Here is a 19,381-nt window from a genome sequence, read left to right as displayed (position 1 = left end):
TTAGCCTGTGTGGTCTGTACAGGGACTAAATACATGTGTGTAAAGTGTGGTCCCAGATTAGCCTGTGTAGTCTGCACAGGGACTAAATGCATGTGTGTAAAGTGAGGTCCCAGATTAGCCTGTGTGGTCTGTACAGGGACTAAATGCATATGTGTAAAGTGTGGTCGCACAGTAGCCTGTGTAGTCTGTTCAGGGACTAAATGCATGTGCGTTAAGTGTGGTCCCAGATTAGCCTGTGTAGTCTGCACAGGAAAATCATGGATGACACTTTCTGCATTTATGCAATTTTTTGTATATAGGAAGTCTCTTCTTAAAGAAAATGTCAGTCTAGCAGAAAGTGTTGTCCCTGATAAGCCTGTGTGGCTGTATAGGCTTATCTGGGCAGACACTTAGTGCACAATTTATTAAGCCCTGTTTTCTCAGAATGAGGCTCAAAGTAAATCCCCCTACAGTCTGTTACAGAGTTGTACAAGATGATACTTGGTGAGCCTTGTTATGGGAAAAGGGTGCTTAATGCATGTTATGTACCATCCACAGATTAGCCTGTGCAGTGCGCACTCAGAATTATCGGGGATAATGCTTTCCGCTTTTGAGGAAATTTTAGTTTTAAGGGAATTTCTTCCAAACAAAAATCAATTCTTGGTGGAAATTGTCGTCTCAGGTTAAAGCCTGTGAGGACTGGGCAGGCTAATGTGGGAGGACATTATATACATTCATTAAGCTCAGTTGTCCCAGAATAAGACTCAAGTTAAGTCTGAATTTAAATTAAAAATAAATAAAATAAATCTCGTCAAACACATTTCTAAAAAACATGTTGATTATGAACTGTAAATTCATTTTTATTTGTGGGACATTAATTAATGTTGATTTTGTGGGCTTACTGATCCGTGAAATTAGCTCAAACACAAAACAAAATCACCCAGGGCAAATTCCTTTTTTCGAAAATACAAAATCTACGAATTTAAGTGTCCACGAAAGTTGTTTTTTTTTTAAACCTTGAAGTGTCATGCCAACGAGTATAAATATTTTTCCAGGATCAGTGTAACACTCCAGTCTCCAGCTTGAATTGGAGACTAATATTTTGCTCTGTTTTATCATTCAGGGCCTGTTTTGAAGAGGTATACAATTTAAGTCTGTCTTCAAAGAGCATGATTCAGGGCTATTTTTCCTTCTTAGGGAATGGTCATTTTTCACAAATTTGAGAATTTCGTGACTAAAAGTTTCACAATTAAAACAAGTTTGTGACTCAAATTTTGGTAATTTTAAGGAGTTTGTTCCTCATTTGTTCACAACTTTAACTAGAAATGGCGCGGCAGAGGCCGACGCGTATCCCCACGCCGCATGTTTGACCCAAGGGCGCCCCAGGGTTGATCATGGGGCCATGCATAGTTGAGATTGACTGTATTGTCATAAGAGAAGTTCAGTATCAATTAGAAGTGAATGGGTGTAAAAATAAAGAAGTTATAGTAAAGGGCAATTTTGGGAGGGTGTGGCCTATGTGGGCGGGGTGCCCCAGGGTTGGTAATGGGGCCATGCATAGTTGAGATTGACCGTATTGTCATAAGAGAGGTTCAGTATCAATTTGAAGTGAATCAGTGTATTAATGAAGAAATTATAGTAAAAGGCAATTTTGGGCGGGTGTGGTCTATGTGGGCGTGGCGCCCCAGGGTTGGCAACGGGGCCATGCATAGTTGAGTTTGACCGTTTTGTCATAAGAGAGGTTCAGTATCAATTTGAAGTGAATCAGTGTAGAAATGAAGAAGTTAATGTAAAATAACCTAAAAAATTTTTATAGTAAATGGAATTTTTTGGTGGGTGTGGCCTATGTGGGCGGGCGCCCCAGGGTTGGGATTGGGGCCATGCATAGTTGAGATTGACCCTAATGTCATAACAAAAGTTCAGTATCAATTTGAAGTGAATCCGTGTAGAAATGAAAAAATTATAGTAAATGGAAATTTTTGGTGGGTGTGGCCTATGTGGGCGGGGCGCCCCAGGGTTGGGAATGGGGACATGCATGGTTGAGATTGATCGTATTGTCATAAGAGAGGTCCAGTAACAATTTGAAGTGAATCGGTGTAGAAATAAAGAAGTAAATGTAAAATAACCTAAAATAATGAGTGATAATTTCTGACGCGGCCCCACCCCAACCGCTATAACTTTTGACCCAGGGGTCAGATCAAAATTCCAAATAGTGCAGGGTCGTACATATGCTCATAGCTACCATGTGTGTAAGTTTCAAGGTTCTAGTGCTTTTAGTGTAGGAGGAGATAGTGGCCAGGACGGACGGACAGACAGACGGACGGACGGCGGAGATAACCACAATATCCCCACCTTTTTTTCAAAAAGCGTGGGGATAACAAATTTAAAATGAGTGGGCTGAAACGCTTCACAAAGTTGAGACAAATCAAGCCCTGTTACATGTATATGATTTGTGTTTGAGGGTGTGTGGGTAATATTTTTACTGAAACTTTTATTTTCCCTAAACATATGAAACAAAGTTAATGTTTTCAATTTACTTAGAAAAAATTCATGTATTGGTATTGGTTACTGTGAAAATTTGGATTTGTGGGCGTCATCAAAGTAAGAGCAAAGTAGTGTTATCAGCTAGAAGTAATTAAGGGCAAGTGGCCTGTAACATAATTTTACTCCCAGGTGTATGTGAATACTGAACAGATTGTCTTTCCTTCTTTATAAAGTACACCATAATAGGCGCTTCCTTATATGCTAGTGGAATAATGAAATGAGCACTGAAACTGAACATTTAATTTTTGGATATTGATTTACTTTAGATATGTTTTCTATTGTGAATTTAAACAGATTTTAACAATCAAAGACATTTCAAGGCATGGTAAAAATTGTATGTGTCTTTTTGCAACTTTTGGAAGACATTTTTATTTAGTTTTTGCCTCCCACTTATTGAAACATATATTAAAGTAAAACATATATGAATGCTTTGTAAAAGTAAAGTGATTAAAAGAATGGGTGCACTCAAACAATATTAAATTTTTAACAATATAATTTTCCATTCCTTGGTCTTGTTATGCTGGAAAAAATGGCTAAAAAGATAAATAAGATAAATAAGCCTTGCTGTGGAAAATGGGGCTTTTTTAAATTGTTGTCCCAGATAAGCCTGTGCATTCTGTATTCTGCACAGGCTAATAAGGGACAACACTTTCCTCTTCAAAGGTATTTTTTGGTTGAAAAGAAGAATCATCTTTATGAAAATTCAGTCTAGTCAGAAAGTTTTTTCCCTGATTAGCTTACATGTATGTGGACATGCTAATCTGGGACGACACTTCCTTATATTGACGAGCTGCATATTGACTTATGAAATTATATCTCTGAAAGTTAAGAAAAACTATAATTATGAATTTACAGGTTAGTATAGCAATAGCCATAACTTTTAATGTTTCAATACGAAATGGTTTAATTGTATATATGTTCATGCTATTCAGGACAAGGAACCAATGAAATACCAGATAAGACATTCATGAGAATGAATTTTTGCTGTTGAAAACCTTCACATCTAATCAAGAGGCATAGTTTGTTGTAGATTGTAATATAAACATTTGTTACACGTTCATATAACGCACTGTGCTGTTTTCAGGAGAGCACCAGCATTGGTATCGAGTTGGCCCAGCATCAGTACCAGTCCAGCATGCAGGAGATCCAGCCAAGGACGACCCTTCCCCTCCCCTGACCACTAACTCCTCACTTTTGACCTGCAGCCTCGAAGGATCAGCATCGTTGAACAATTTTGTTCTGCAGGAGATTCTCAGCACGTCAAGTTTTCACGGGCTGTTCTCAACAACCGCAATGTCCTGGTCGAGTTTTCCACACTCCAGCCTGAGTAGTTTTGTTAAATATAAGCAGTAGAAATGGTAAAACTAACAGCCAGTGTGCTTGCTCTGGGACATCACAAAGAATATCACAGAATACAAAGTTGAATAACTTGTTCCATTCATTATGGGACCAACAGAAATTCAGCAAGAAACAGGGCAAAAAATCAAGGAACAATTGAAGCGATTAATTTAGAAGTGTAGGTTTTCCAAAGTAGATACTTCTGCTGTTGATAGTTTTGACAGTAATAGCGTTACGGACGTCTCGGTTTGTCCTCTCAGGCGTGTAAACTGTCCAAAGAGAACACGCTTCTGACGCTTTTGCTGACGAAGAAAGGCAGTAATGACTTGGCTGTGAACACCCAGAGCACAATACATCCTTGGGGCATGCCTCAGACGCAAATTCCGCTCAAGATTATAAACAACGCGCAAAATGTGAATATGTCTAGCTTTGTTATGAGCACTTCCCACTCCGAGCCCATAGGCCTCGTATTGAATCGAGGCTGAGAAGGCATTGACAAATGACAGCAGTTGTGTTGTGTGGTCCAGTATGCCCATCGACTCTCAACCCGACGTTAATCAGAACTCAAACTCGGCCTTTAGCAATATCAGCTCAGCTCCTTGAGCCTCAGGTGAGACCTTACAGTATTAATTATTTTGTCGAAATTGGAGCCAAAATTCAGTCCCACTCCTATTCTCAAAAAGTTTATATTTTCCCATAATTACTGGCTAAAATTTTCAATTCAAGGTTTGCCCCCCAAAAATGTTTTAATAGGTTGCAACATTGAGTTAATTTCCTTATTCAGCTCTATAACTTGGACAACTTAGTGCAATTAATATAGATAGCACTATTCTCAATGTTTATTTTTTTTATAGCAAAAACAACAACCATTTTCCCAATTTAATTCAAAACAGCATGATTTTTTCCGAATTGTCCCGATCCAAAAATGTTTAAAATAAACTCTCTGCTTAGAGCTGGCCCTAGTTCTAGCACATTTTAGAGTCTTTGATAAAAATAACTTGTTTAATTTGCTTATTTCACTAAGTTTCATTACTATTTTGAAGTTGGAGTTATATAAATTATTTATGTCACATATAATTGGATAAGATTATTATTATGCCCCCCTTCGAAGAAGAGGGGGTATATTGCTTTGCTCATGTCGGTACGTCGGCCGGTCTGTCTGTCGGTCGGTCTGTCTGTCGGTCCCTCAACCAGGTGGTTGTCAGACGATAACTCAAGAACGCTTGGGCCTAGGATCATGAAACTTCATAGGTACATTGATCATGACTCGCAGATGACCCCTATTGATTTTGAGGTCACTAGGTCAAAGGTCACAGGTGAAGGTCACAGTTACTGGAAATAGGCATTTTAAGGATTTAGCATGGTTCAAACAAGACAAACAACTACCGTTTATGCATGTTTTTTTTTGTTATAGCATTTGCCTCCCTTGTAATATATTTAAATTTTACCAAATGTAAGCTACACCACCACCACCACCACCACCACCACCACCACCACCCACCACCACCACCACCACCACCACCACCACCACCACCACCACCACCACCACCACCACACCACCACCACCAACAACCACCACCCACCACCACCACCACCGTTCACAGTGACAAAAAAACGTATTCACACAATGGCTGCTACTACAACTTATAGCCCATATAGGGGGGCATGCATGTTTTACAAACAGCCCTTGTTCAAATTAGAGCCCGGATGTTGTCAAAACAATAGCACTTTATTGCTTTCATATCCTTATGCACACAATTTCAGCACCAGTAGCTAGAAGTATCAATTCAAAATCACCTACAGCGAATAGTTTTAACCAGAATTGGCAACAATTACTAGTACAATTAGTACAGCTCCTGGTTGCAAGATATCTAGTGTCATAGACTTCTTTTCAATATAGACGTTCATCTGTATTTCTGTCTGATCCACAGATAAAACATGTGTGATCAAGTACTCATACACTTACAGTGTTCAACTCGCATCTATTGTTTCTTATTATATGTCATACAGTTGTATTAATTGTCTCACATTTAAAGTTGTTTAGTCTCAAGTATAAGTCATAAACTGTCACATTTAAAGGTGTGCAGTCTCACACTTTAAGCTTTACAGTGTCACATTTAAAGCTGTATTGTCTCACATTTTCAGTTGCTGAGTATCACATTTAAAATTATGTAGTCTTACATTTAAAGTTGTCTGTTATCACATTTTAAGTTGTATATCGCATAATTAAAGGTGTACAGTCTCACATTCTAAATTGCTTAAGTAAGGCCTGTTTTTGATTTAAAAAAATAAGTATTACACCTTGCTACAAACTGTACTTTACCATGTATTCCTTGAGGTTAAAAACCCCTAACTTTCAATTTCAAATTGATGCGCATTAAACATTGATACAACGCTATTCTGAGTTGTTATTGGTGAACAATCAATTCCGATATCCTAAATATAAATTTATTGTTGTCAGGACTTGATGCAATCCTTGATTGGTACCCAGCTTAATAACAGGCTCTCTGGTCAGCTGGTCCCAGACGCCCAGAGACACTTCCTGTGCATGGGGGGTAGTTGGCTCTTGGCGCAGGACCTCGGGGCAAATGCTCAACAAATCCTTAGCGCAGGGTGCAGCCAGTCTAAACCTGGGGTTTCAAACTTTCCTGCCTAAGGGCCGAGATTATCTCATCCACAAGGTATATTTGGGCTGTAATTTACCGTGTATAATGTGCAGATGTGTACTCCTAATTTCACGTTTTGATTAAACTCAATGCTACTAACTTAAAAAATTTAAATAACATTACTATGCACTCGTAAATATGCATAATAGCCGCCAATAGCCTTGATATCTTTGCAGTATATAGGGATTTTTAAGTCACTACGTTATGAAATGGTGCAGGGGGGGGGGGTGTAAAGATTTGTCATCGTCTTTAATTACCAGTAACCTCCATCCTTCATTTCCTCCTCCTTATATCCGTTCCACTTTTTTTGCTTTTGCACATAACTTAATTAGCTCCAGAGGGATGAACAATGTTTGTATAAAGAGTACATATATAGAAGGCAATATTTGAGCATTTATTTAATCAAACCAACTTCATTGACTTTCAATATAGCAGATGCCATTTGAGAATTCATTGAATTATTTGGTTTACAGGCACACATTTCTAAGACCATTTTATCTGTTCACAGAGTCTTATACTCACAAGTTCAGGCCCAGAGAGAAATATCCCCAACTACAACTTTGCCCCTACATCACAATAGGTAAGTGGCCTTGCCATTGCAAAAGGAGTCACTGTGGCAAAGCTTTCAAGAGACCCACTCTTAATAGCCTAAGACTTTAGATGCAATCATACTTTAATAAATAGGTTAAACCAAATGCCAACTGTGGTTTCTGCTCTTCCATTAATTGACAAGTTAATCATATTTCAGTTTAAAAGTTCAGCGACAAACTTTTATATACATGTAGTATATAGAAAAGTGAAGAAAATGCGAAAGTGTCAAGCTTAACCCTCAAATTTGCATTTTAAATTGAACATCTAGAAATATATTAAAACTAAAAACAACAACAACAAACGAGCCATTTATCAGCAGGTACCAACATATCTGGCTCTTAAACTATTTTCAAAAACAGGTTCTACATCAATTGTAATTATGGTTCTAAAACTACCATTGATACAAAAGTGGGGCCAGTGATGTTTGTAGCTTTGCATAACATGATTTTTTTCTTTATTATTTATTGTATATCAGTTTATCAACTTTAATGACCAATTATAACCTATAAATTATGTGATTATAATTATACCCCACAAACGAAGTTAAGGGGGTATAAAGGATTGAGCTTGTCTGCCGGTCAGTCTGTTGGTCGGTCCGTATTCAGTGTCCGCTCTCTAATTCAAGTGGTTTTCATCCGATCATCACCAAACTTGGTCAGATGTTGTATTTAGACAATGTCTAGTTCAAGTTTGAATATGTATCATGCCGGGTCAAAAACAAGGTCACGGGGTCACTGAGTGCGTTTAAACATTGAGCATGGTGTCCGCTTTCTAATTCAAGTAGTTGTTATCCGAGCTTCACCAAACTTGGTCAGAAGTTGTATCTAAATGATGTCTAGGCCAAGTTTGAACATAGGCCATGCGGGTCAAAAACTAGGTCACGGGGTCACTAAGTGCGTTTTAAACATTTAGCATGGTGTCTGCTATTTTTTGTGAAGGAAACATGCAAAATATTCTGTGTCAATTCAATGCCGCATGTGGGGGTCACTTCTTTGACAAAGCTCTAGTTTTAATAGTTAACAAAAGCACATGATAGTTAAGTGGTGTAAGTCGCGTTTTATTGAGTGTATCAGGAATTTCCCATATGGCTTATAATTGACCCAAAAAGACTCAAAAGTGATATGTGCTGCAACACATTTACAGATCTGCTTTAGCTGACTTGAGCACACGATTCTAAAAGCAATTGTGATCATACTATGTTAAGCTTGTTACTAAGCTAGAAGCCTGATTTTTGATAAAATATTGATTAAACTTGGTCTGATTGGTCCTAGACAATATCTTGGCAATTTTACATCTGGGTCACATGACTCCTTCAACAAGCCTTGTTGTTACAAGGTCACATATATTTAAATCATATGAAATCACTGTTACATGTAACACTTCAGAGGCCACATGTGTGGCTCAATATTGATGAAACTTTGTCCAAATGTTTTTATGCAGGGTGGCATATAGCAGTTGAACTGTCCGTCAGTGTGTCAGTATGTCAGCATTTGTGTATGTGTGTATGTCAGTCAGTCTGTCCGTCCGTCCGAAAACTTTAATGGCCATAACCTTTTCAATATTGAAGATAGCAACTTGATATTTGGCATGCATGTGCATCTCACGGAGCTGCCCATTTTAAGTGATGAAAGGTAAAGGTCAAGGTCATCCTTCAAGGTCAAATGTCTAATATATGGCGTCTGTCCGTCCGTCCAAAAACTTTAATATTGGCCATAAGTTTTTCACTATTGAAGATGTCAACTTGATATTTAGCATGCATGTGTATGTCATGGAGCGGAACATTTTGAGTGGTGAAAGGTGAAGGTCAAGGTTGTCCTCCAAGGTAAAATGTCAAATATATGGCGTCTGTCTGTCCGAAAACTTTAACATTGGCCATAACTTTTTCAATATTAAAGATAGCAACTTGATATTTGGCATGCATGTGCATCTCATAAAGCTGCACATTTTGAGTGGTGGAAGTTCAAGGTCAAGGTCATCCTTCAAGGTCAAAGGTCAAAAAAATAGAAAAAAATTTCAAAGCGGCGCAATAGGGGGCACTGTTTTTCGGACGAACACATCTCTTGTTTTGTTTTTTTTGTTTTATTATTTCTTTTAACTTTTGTTACATGTTGATTTACTTTGGAACTGTTGTCCAGTTTGAATTAAAACAGATTTAAACAATCAAAGATCTGTAAAGGAATAGTAGAATTTTTTTTTCAACTTTGGGAAGACATTATTATTAACATATATTAACAATAAAACAAATGTAAAAGCAAAGTAAAAGTAAAGTGATTAAAGGCATTAGAATAATTGAAATATATGACATTTTTAACAAGATGAGTATAAATTTTTCTAAATGGAAAAAACTCGCTAAAAAGATAAATAAGCTGTGCTGTTGGAAAATGGAGCTTTATGCATGTTCTTGAATTGTTGAACCAGATTAGCCTGTGCAGCCCACACAGGCTAATCATTGACACCATTTTTCTCTTAAAGGTATGTTGGTTGAACAGAAATATCCTCTTTAGGAAAATCCAGTCTAGTCAGAAAGTGTCCTCCCTGCTTATGTTGACTTAACATGCTAATCTGGGACGACACTTTCAGATATTGATGAGCGGCATATTGGCTTATGAAATTACATCTCTGCAAGTTATGGGAAAATAATAATTATGAACTTACAGGTTAGTATAGCATTAGCCAACACTTTTAATGTTTTAATACGAAAGGATTTAGTTGTATCAATGTTAAGGCTATAAAGGACTATGGATCAATGAAACACCAGATAAGAAATTCATGGGAATGAAGTTTTGCTATTGAAAACCTGCACAGCCAACCAACAAGCATAGTTTGTAATAGATTGTAATATAAACATTTATTACAAGTTCATATTACCCACTGTGCTGTTGTTGTTTTTTAGGAGAGCACCAGCATTGATATTGTGTTGGCCCAACAACAGCACCAGTCCGGCATGCATGAGCCCCAGTCCAGGACAACCCTTCCCCTACCCTGATCCATATCTCCTCCCCCAAGACCTCCAGCCTCAAATTCTGAACACATCCAGTTTTCTTGCACTGTTCTCATCAACCGCAATGTCCACGTAAAGTTATCCACTGTCGAGCCCGAGTAGTTTTGTTTAGCTTGAGTGTCCGAGTGGGAAGAGTGTTACAGACACAAGAAGTTATATCAGTAGTTATGGTAATGCTCAATCAACAGTCAGTTCTTGCTGTTGGACATCACTGTGAATATCACGACGAATGAGAAGTTGAATAACTTGTTCCATTCGTTATGGGACAAACACAAATTCAGCGAGGAACGGGACAAAAAAATCAAGGAACAATTGAAGCGATTAATGCAGAAGTGTAGGCTTTCCAAAGTAGATACTTCTGCTGTTGATAGTTAGGACAGTAGTAGTGTTACGGACCGTCTTGGTTTGTCCTCTCAGGCGTCTAAACTGTCCAAAGGGAACATAAAGCTTTTGACGCTGTTGCTGATGAAGAAAGGCAGTAGTGACTTGGCTGTGAACACCAAGAGCACAATACATCAATGGGGCATGCCTCAGACGCAAATTGCGCCCAAGATTGTAAACAAGCTGCAAAATGTAAACATGTCTAGCTTTGTTACGAGCACTTGGCACTTGTATTGAATCGAGAATAGAGATGGCTTTGAAAAATGACAGCAGTTTTGTAATGTCATACAGTACGCACTTCGACTCTCAACAGAGTTAGTCAGAACTCAAACTGGGGCCTTAGTAATATCAGCAAGGTAAGTTTGTCTTCTCATCTTCTTGAGCGTCAGATGTTATTTGGTTAAATTTGGGGCCAATAATTCAGCCACAGCCCTAATCTCCAAACATCTATATTTTTTCCATAATAGCTGGCTGTCATTCCCAATTGAAGGTTTTCCAACAAAAAATTTGTTCAATAGTTCACAACATTGAGTGTATTTCCTGATTCAGCTCTATAAATTGAACTTAAGTTAAATTAATACATTAAATTTGATGGTACTGATTTTCGATTTTTAAGTATTTGTAAGCAAAAAATAAACCCCAATATTCCAATTTTAGTGAAAATATCCAGGTTTTTCCCAATCCAACAGGCTATGACCCAATTTCAAAAATGGTTATAATAGACTCAGCACAGAGCTAGCACCTAATTTTATCACATTTGAAGTCTTTTTTAAACAACTGGCTTAATTATTTCACTAATTTGTATTACAATTTTGAAGTAGTTTGTTTTATAAAAAAATGTTTATGTTGTTTATTTCACATATAATTTGATATGATTATTATTTCAATCAGAGCCTGGATGTTTGCAAAATTGCTTTATATCCTGATGATAACACCAGTAACTAGAAGGTCTGTCCTACAAAAGGAGGCCATTTAATGTAGAAATCAATATCACTACTTACCATGGTCTCACATTTTAAGTTTTTTAGACTCTCGTTTAAAGTTGTATTGTCTCACATTTAAAGGCGTATAGTCATACATTTGAAGTTGAACAGTGTCAAATTTAATGGTGTATAGCCTCAGATTAAATGTTTTTAGAAGTCTCACATTTAAAATTGTATTGTCTTACATTTTGAATTGTACAGTCATTCATGTTAAGTTGTATAGTGGCAAATTTTCAAACGTTGTATTGTCTCACATTTAAAGTTGTTCAGTCTCTTGTTTAAAATTGTGTAGTCTTAGATTTAAAGGTGTATTGTCATACATTTGAAGTTATATTGTGTCAAATTTAAAGTTGTTGTGTCTCAGATTTAAAGCTTAAAACAGTCTCACATTTAATATTGTATAGTCTCACATGTTAAATTGTAGAGTCTCACATTTTCAGTTGTAGAGACGCTCAAAGTGAAACAGTTGTTCCAACAGATAGAACAGGCCTTGATTGACTTGTCCGTAAATGTGACTGGCCTTAATATGTTGCTCTCGAATAATGTGAACCTCACCAGGAGAGCTGTCTGCAATTGACGACATTCAACAACAGTTGTTGTCAGGAATTCCCGGGTTTGGGTTGGTGACATAGGTGTCGAGACTCGCTTCATCTCTGCATATGGCACGCTCGCAGCAACAGCAGCAGCAACAAGAACAGCAGGTAGTATTTGAGCTGTGGTCTGGGATATGGGGCTTAATGTATGTGCTTGAACAATCATTCCATAGTAAGCCTGTGCATACTGCACATACTTTAAGTCCTATTTTCCCAGAATGCAACCCATATAGTTCACTTAACATCAGTACTTTTTCTGGCTGATTAAGGAAAAGTTCCTAACATCAAATGTGTATTCTTTGTTTTTAAATTGATTAAACTTGGTTAATAAATAGGAAAGTTGATCTGATATATGTTTATATCATAGAAATTAGGGCATAGTTTATTTTTTGGTTGAAATTTAGCCCTGAACCAAAATGTTCTGATGACCGCGATTCGAAATGTGCTGATAACTACAGTGTCCTTTCAGAAATTGCTTTCATATTCAGGGGTTTTTTTACTAAGAAAATGACGCCGATATTCGGCGTCTTCCCCTACCAGAATTTTTCCCCTAAAAATGCCATTTCACCTCCAAAAATATAATTTTTCACCAAAATATAATATTTTACCCTCAAAGAAACGTTTTTTTTCTTTTGGGAAGTGGACACTTATCCAATTTGTACCATGTACAACGATCTCGCTCTCTCCCGACGAACACTCAAATCTCGGAATCCCAGTGATTCTATATATAGCTCTTAAATTACGTCATGGAAACCGGGCAACTAATCATGTGACTTTTTTACTGGATTCCAGTCTTGCGCGAGAAGGGTGTTTCGTCAATTAATTACCGGAAACCAGTCGAATTTTCATCCGGGTTATTTGAAAGCCAAGATATAAACGTTAAAACAGAAAAAAGTCTCACAATTGGCGTTCATACACGAACAAAATAAAACGTTCGGACTCGGAAAATATTAATTGCGTTGACGCATTTTTTAAGAATGAATCATCAAAAACCGTTGAAACCCAGCAAGATTCGGAGGTGCATGTAATCAACATCGATTAATACTGTCGGATTATTGTGAAAGTGAAAGTATACAATCGGCAGCTGCCGCACCTTTCCCTTCCAATACTGTAGCAGATCTAGATCGTCAACCCATTCATCATGAAATTGAAATCATAATATTGACATCATTCCCCGGCCCCAGTTGAAAACATTTCCCATTATTAGATCTACACCTGCAACTTTTTTTAGGACTTTGACTTTAATATCATACTTGTTCATGTGTTTAAGAACAAAAAGGTCAGAGACATGCCTCTTTTTCTAAAAAAACCCTGAAGTCTGTAGGTGAGTTATAGACATTGAAATGAGCAGTTTTTATTTTTTTCCCCAAATATGTCTCTTTCGCGCTCGATTTTCCCCTTTTACCCAGCGTCCAGTGTCTTCCCCTTTATGTAAAAAAAACCCCTGATATTTGATATGCATGTGTATCTGAACAACATCTTTCCATGCGCATATAATTTTTGACCCATGTGACCTTGACCTTGAACTTGAGGTCAGCGTTCAGGTTTCGAAATCTGCGACCACAATTCGCAAAAGGCTCATTCCTACTGTGTCCGTTCAGATATTGCTTTCATATTTGGTATGCATGTGTATCTTGACAACACCTTTACATACACATTAAATTGTTGGACTTGGGGTCCGCGTTCAGGTTTCGAAATCTGCAACTGCGGTTCAAAAAAAGCTCATAACATCTGTGTCCCTTCAGAAATTGCTTTCATATTTGGTACGCATCTGTATCTGGACAAGACCTTTCCATGCGCATATAAAATTTGTACCCCTGTGACCTTGACCTTGAACTTAGGGTCCACGCTTAGATTGCAAAAATCTATTATGTGGTTATCTCCGCCGTCTTTCCGTCCTGGCCAATATCTTCTCCTACACTGTTAGCACTAGAACCGTACCTTACACGCATAGTAGCTATGAGCATATGTGCGACAGTGTATTATTTGGAATTTTGATCTGACCCCTGGGTCAAAAGTTATGAGGGTTGTGGTGGGGGCCGGGTCAGAGATTTTTACTCATTTTTTAGGCTATTTTACATTAACTTCTTTATTTCCACACAGATTTACTTCAAATTTATACTGAATATCATTTATGACTTAACAGTCAATCTCAACTATGCATAGCCCAATTACCAACCCTGGGGCTTCCCTTGGTCAAACATGCGGCATGGGGATTCGCGTCAGCCTCTGGCGCGCCATTTCTAGTTTACTTTGTTTTATGCTGTTGAACATTTGTTATTGATTTTAATAACATTTATATAAATGTGTGTGAATCCTAAGTATACATACAAGAAATACATCAAGCTTATTTCTGCTGCTCCAGTGGCTGCTGAGTCCGAGGATGTGGTGGACAAGAATGACCTGAATATGCAGAAGGTAAAATAGATTCTTTATTTGTCAGGTGTTTTCTTTGCCATTTTGGGGGAAATTTGTTTTTTTTGATAGTGAATTTTTTCGCATGAAAAATCAATTGATTTGGGAAAAATAATTTTATATTACTCTTTCTAATACTTCAAATTATAATAATAAAATCACGTAATGATAGTTCTATACATTTCAAGCCCCCAAAGGAGGGTATACAGTGATCGGACTGTCCGTCGGTTTGTCTGTAAAACTTTGCGTTTAGGTTTCGAAAAATGCTCATTACTTCTATGTCGCTTCAGAAAGCTATTTCATATTTGGCATGCATGTGTATATGGACAAGGCCTTTTCATATGCGCACAAATTTTGACCCCTGTGACCTTGACCTTGAACTTAGGGTCCGGTCCGCGTTTAGGTTTCGAAATCTGCTTTTAGGTTTCGAAAAAAGCTTATAAATTCTATCAAGCGTTTATAGGGGGCATAAGTCATCCTTTGGTGACAGCTTTTGTTTTAGATCTTATTGAAACATAATTGAGATAAAATAAGCTTATGGCACTTATCTAAAAAAAAGGTTTGGTTATGGTTCCGTTTAACAGACCCATCAATATGCCAGGAAAAGGCCTGCTTGTGTATTTCATATGTATTAAGAATGCAAAAAAGAAATGAGGTGGGAAAGAAAAGTATCAATTTACATGAGGTAAAATATCCTCTGTAATTGATTGTAACTTGTGAATCATTTATTTTTGTCCATATGAACTTTCCTGGTTAAAACAGACTTTCATGGACACATAAGTTGATGCATGGATTTCTCAGTTTGGAAAAAATACATGAGGAATTTGTGTAAGTTATTTTCTAATGTGTTTGTGTTAACTTTGTGGATATGTCAACCCTTAAAATCAACTCAAAATAATGTCCCACTAATAATAATGATTTGACAGTGTACCAGGCTGTGTATTAAGAATGCTAAAGATGAAGTTGACAAGAATGATATGATTTCACATAACATAAAATGACTTATTTTACTTTAGGATCAATATCTCAACCCTTCTTCAGCTGGATGCTTTCCAAACCTCAGTAACACAGAATTTCAAAATGTGTTTCAAAGTAAGCATCATTCTGGGAAAAGGGGTCTTAATGCATTTTAAGTTCCATCCACATATTAGCTTGTGCAGTGCACGATACTTTCTGCTTTTGAGGAGTTTTTTGTTTAAAGGAAATTTCTTCTAAACAAAAATCAATTCTAGGCGAAAATTGTCATCTCAGGTTAGCATTACAAAACACTTTTCGCAAAAAAATGGAATATGAATTTTAAAATCGCTATTATTTGTGGGACATTAATAAATGTTGATTTCATGAATTTACTGATACACAAATTTAGCTCACATACATAACAAAATAACCATTGCAAATTCCTTTTCTGCCAAATTAAAAAATCCACAAATTTACATGTCCAAATCAAAGTCATTTTTTGTAATGCCCGATAATTTTTGCCAACGTATATCAATGAGTTTACAAGATCAGGGTTGTTAAAATCCAGTTTCCAGTTTGATTTGGTGGCTTAAATTTTGCTCTGGGCAAATATCAGATTGGGCAACCCCTTTTTTTCAGCCTTTTTTTGCAAAAGTTACCCGTGTGAAAGGGACATGACTCGCGGGGCTATTTTTCCTTGGTACATTATACGGTAAACTAGTTTTGCCAGCTGGTCAGGGCAAATGGCCTGTAACAGAATTTTACTCCCAGCTAGGTGAATGTGAAATTGTGAACAGCCATTTATTTCCTTCTTTATAAAGTACACGTTCAAAGCATTTCCTTGTATGCTAGTGGACTAATAAATAGAGCACTGAAACTGAACATGTCAGCAAACACGCATGTAAAATATTAATTTGATAAGTTTGTGCAATTAAGTTTTATGTAATTAAAACAACCCAAATATTTCCAAATTAAACAAAAATTCTAAGAATTTTCAAAATATCATTTATAATCACATTTATTATTATCCCCCCCCCCCCCTTCGAAGAAGAGGGGGTATATTGCTTTGCTCATGTCGGTCTGTCGGTCGGTCTGTCGGTCCGTCCACCAGGTGGTTGTCAGACGATAACTCAAGAACGCTTGGGCCTAGGATCATGAAACTTCATAGGTACATTGATCATGACTCGCAGATGACCCCTATTGATTTTGAGGTCACTAGGTCAAAGGTCAAGGTCACGGTGACCCGAAATAGTAAAATGGTTTCTTGATGATAACTCAAGAACGCTTAGGCCTAGGATCATGAAACTTGAAAGGTAGATTGATCAGGACTCGCAGATGACCCCTATTGATTTTGAGGTCACTAGGTCAAAGGTCAAGGTCACAGTGACCCGAAATAGTAAAATGGTTTCTGGATGATAATTCAAGAACGCTTAGATCTAGGATCATGAAACTTGATAGGTAGATTGATCGTGACTAGCAGATGACCCCTATTGATTTTCAGGTCACTAGGTCAAAGGTCAAGGTCACAGTGACAAAAAACATATTCACACGATGGCTCTCACTTCAACGGAGAGCCCATATGGGGGGCATGCATGTTTTACAAACAGCCCTTGTTCCCGATTGATGTGGTAAAAGGACTTTATCCAATTTGGACAAAAAAATCGCTGATATATTACTAAATTAAATGTACGTGTTCAAAAGACTGACTGGGCCAACATATTTTATATTGGTTTGTTCAACATTACAGCAACTGCTCAGCACAGAAGACGACTGTCTGGTGAAAGGCTCAGCCGTATCAAAGTTCAGTGATGTTGGGGGACGTTGCTGTTCCATGTCTGGGGATCGCATCATGAAGGACATTTTAGCTGACACTTACAAGGGAGAGAACTCTAGGTCTGCACCAAAAGTGAGTTGTTGACCTTAAGTAACTGTTTAATTACAAAGGATAGAACTGTAGATCTGCACAAACAGTAAGTTGTTGCCCTTTAGTTACTGTCTAATTATGTCTACCACTGTTTGTTATGCCCCCCTTCGAAGAAGAGGGGGTATTTTGCTTTGCTCATGTCGGTCGGTCGGTCCGTCCACCAGGTGGTTGTCAGACAATAACTCATGAACGCTTGGGCCTAGGATCATGAAACTTCATAGGTACATTGATCATGACTCGCAGATGACCCCTATTGATTTTGAGGTCACTAAGTCAAAGGTCAAGGTCACGGTGACCTGAAATAGTAAAATGGTTTTTGAATGATAACTCAAGAACGCATACGCCTAGGATCATGAAACTTCATGGGTAGATTGATCATGACAGATGCCCCCTATTGATTTTGAGGTCACAACGTCAAAGGTCAAGGTCACGGTGACCCGAAATAGTAAAATGGTTTCCGGATGATAACTCAAGAACGCTTAGGCCTAGGATCATGAAACTTGAAAGGTAGATTGATCAGGACTCGCAGATGACCCCTATAGATTTTGAGGTCACTAGGTCAAAGGTCAAGGTCACGGTGACCCGAAATAGTAAAATGGTTTTCGGATGATAACTCAAGAACGCATATGCCTAGGATCATGAAACTTCACAGGTAGATTGATCATGACTCGCAGATGACCCCTATTGATTTTGAGGTCACAAGGTCAAAGGTCAAGGTCACGGTGACCCGAAATAGTAAAATGGTTTTTGGATGATAACTCAAGAACGCTTTTGCCTAGGATCATGACACTTCATAGGTACATTGATCGTGACTCACAGATGACCCATATTGATTTTCAGGTCACTAGGTCAAAGGTCAAGGTCACAGTGACAAAAAACGTATCACACAATGGCTGCCACTACAACGGACAGCCCATATTTTGTATATTTTGTATATTAAATATTGTGTTAATGTTTAATTTTGTTGATTAATACAAATATAAGCAGGACAGGGGAGGTAATACACTATTATATCTACCTATATACAGGGGAAACAAATGCAATAAGTTTAAATTTATTGTTACAGCATTTGCCTAACTGCATTTTTGTAATGCATACTACTACTACTACTACTACTACTACTACTACTACTACTACTACTACTAGTGCTGTTGCAGCTGCTGCTGCTGCAGCTGCTGCTGCTGCTGCTGCTGCTACTACTACTACTACTACTTCTACTACTACTACTACTACTACTTCTACTACTACTACTACTACTTCTACTACTACTACCGTAAATTCGCGAATATAATACGCACTTTTTTACCTGCCAAATTTTTCTTCAAGTAGGGGGTGCGTATAATATACGAATTTATATCAGAACAAAAATTTTCCTGTGAAAATGTTCAACTTAATCGTTGTAATTCGCTGCGCGTAAGCCATTTTGAATTACACAATTACATCAAAGGGGGGCAACTGTGCTTACGGTAATTGTCACGGCTACACCGTATAGTACCGTACATGCTAAATAGACCAACCATCGATATTATATATATAATAATAATAATAATACTTATTATTTTATAATTATAATTATCATCTTTCTGAATATTGTCAAATGGAATTAAATGTTATAAAAAACAGCGTCTCTGTTTCTTTCTTTTGCTGACTGCTTGACCCGGGTGTCAGCAGGTGGCCCATGTGTTATCGGTAAAGGTGCTGAGAAGGGCCATCGCTTGTCAGCGGGACCCGTGTATTCGAGGTGTTGACAAAAAGGGTCCCGATCTAGACAGATAGACAGATATTTATTATGCAACTGTCATGACAACGGCCCGATAACACATCGCGATCAATATACCGGGGTAGCACTGTGAAACAGATGTGTGATAACGCCAAATTGGTTTGCTATTTTCACAACACAAAAATATATTTTCCCCATTTTGTTGCTTACCCGTCGCTTACGCTAGCAAATCTATTTCTCATGTATTTTCCTGTCAAGTCTTTGTCTAAAAGCGCGCGAAAATTAGAGC

The 19,381-nt window shown here is 37.7% G+C and overlaps 2 protein-coding genes and 1 long non-coding RNA gene across 3 annotated transcripts in view; 1 reads left to right on the top strand and 2 right to left on the bottom strand.

Moving 5' to 3' along the window:
* The window catches only part of LOC127869136 (NACHT domain- and WD repeat-containing protein 1-like), a 156,857-nt gene that overhangs the window by 70,315 nt on the left and 67,161 nt on the right, over window positions 1-19,381 (bottom strand). The window lies entirely within an intron of this gene.
* LOC127869159 (uncharacterized) overlaps window positions 1-19,381 on the bottom strand; it is a 156,832-nt gene that overhangs the window by 70,948 nt on the left and 66,503 nt on the right. The window lies entirely within an intron of this gene.
* The window catches only part of LOC127869127 (uncharacterized), a 77,009-nt gene that overhangs the window by 39,500 nt on the left and 18,128 nt on the right, over window positions 1-19,381 (top strand). The window contains exons 5-11 of the mRNA XM_052411457.1: window positions 3,608-4,471; window positions 6,323-6,542; window positions 7,036-7,107; window positions 10,012-10,856; window positions 11,924-12,184; window positions 14,442-14,494; window positions 17,196-17,354. The gene's annotated coding sequence lies outside the window, so the exon portion shown is untranslated. The remainder of the gene's footprint in view (window positions 1-3,607; window positions 4,472-6,322; window positions 6,543-7,035; window positions 7,108-10,011; window positions 10,857-11,923; window positions 12,185-14,441; window positions 14,495-17,195; window positions 17,355-19,381) is intronic.

This window comes from Dreissena polymorpha, chromosome 2 (assembly GCF_020536995.1).
Source record: "Dreissena polymorpha isolate Duluth1 chromosome 2, UMN_Dpol_1.0, whole genome shotgun sequence".
In the NCBI taxonomy this organism is placed as follows: Eukaryota; Metazoa; Mollusca; class Bivalvia; order Myida; family Dreissenidae; genus Dreissena; species Dreissena polymorpha.
The sequence above is the reverse complement of the archived record's forward strand: the minus strand, read 5'-3'. Positions and strand labels throughout refer to the sequence as shown.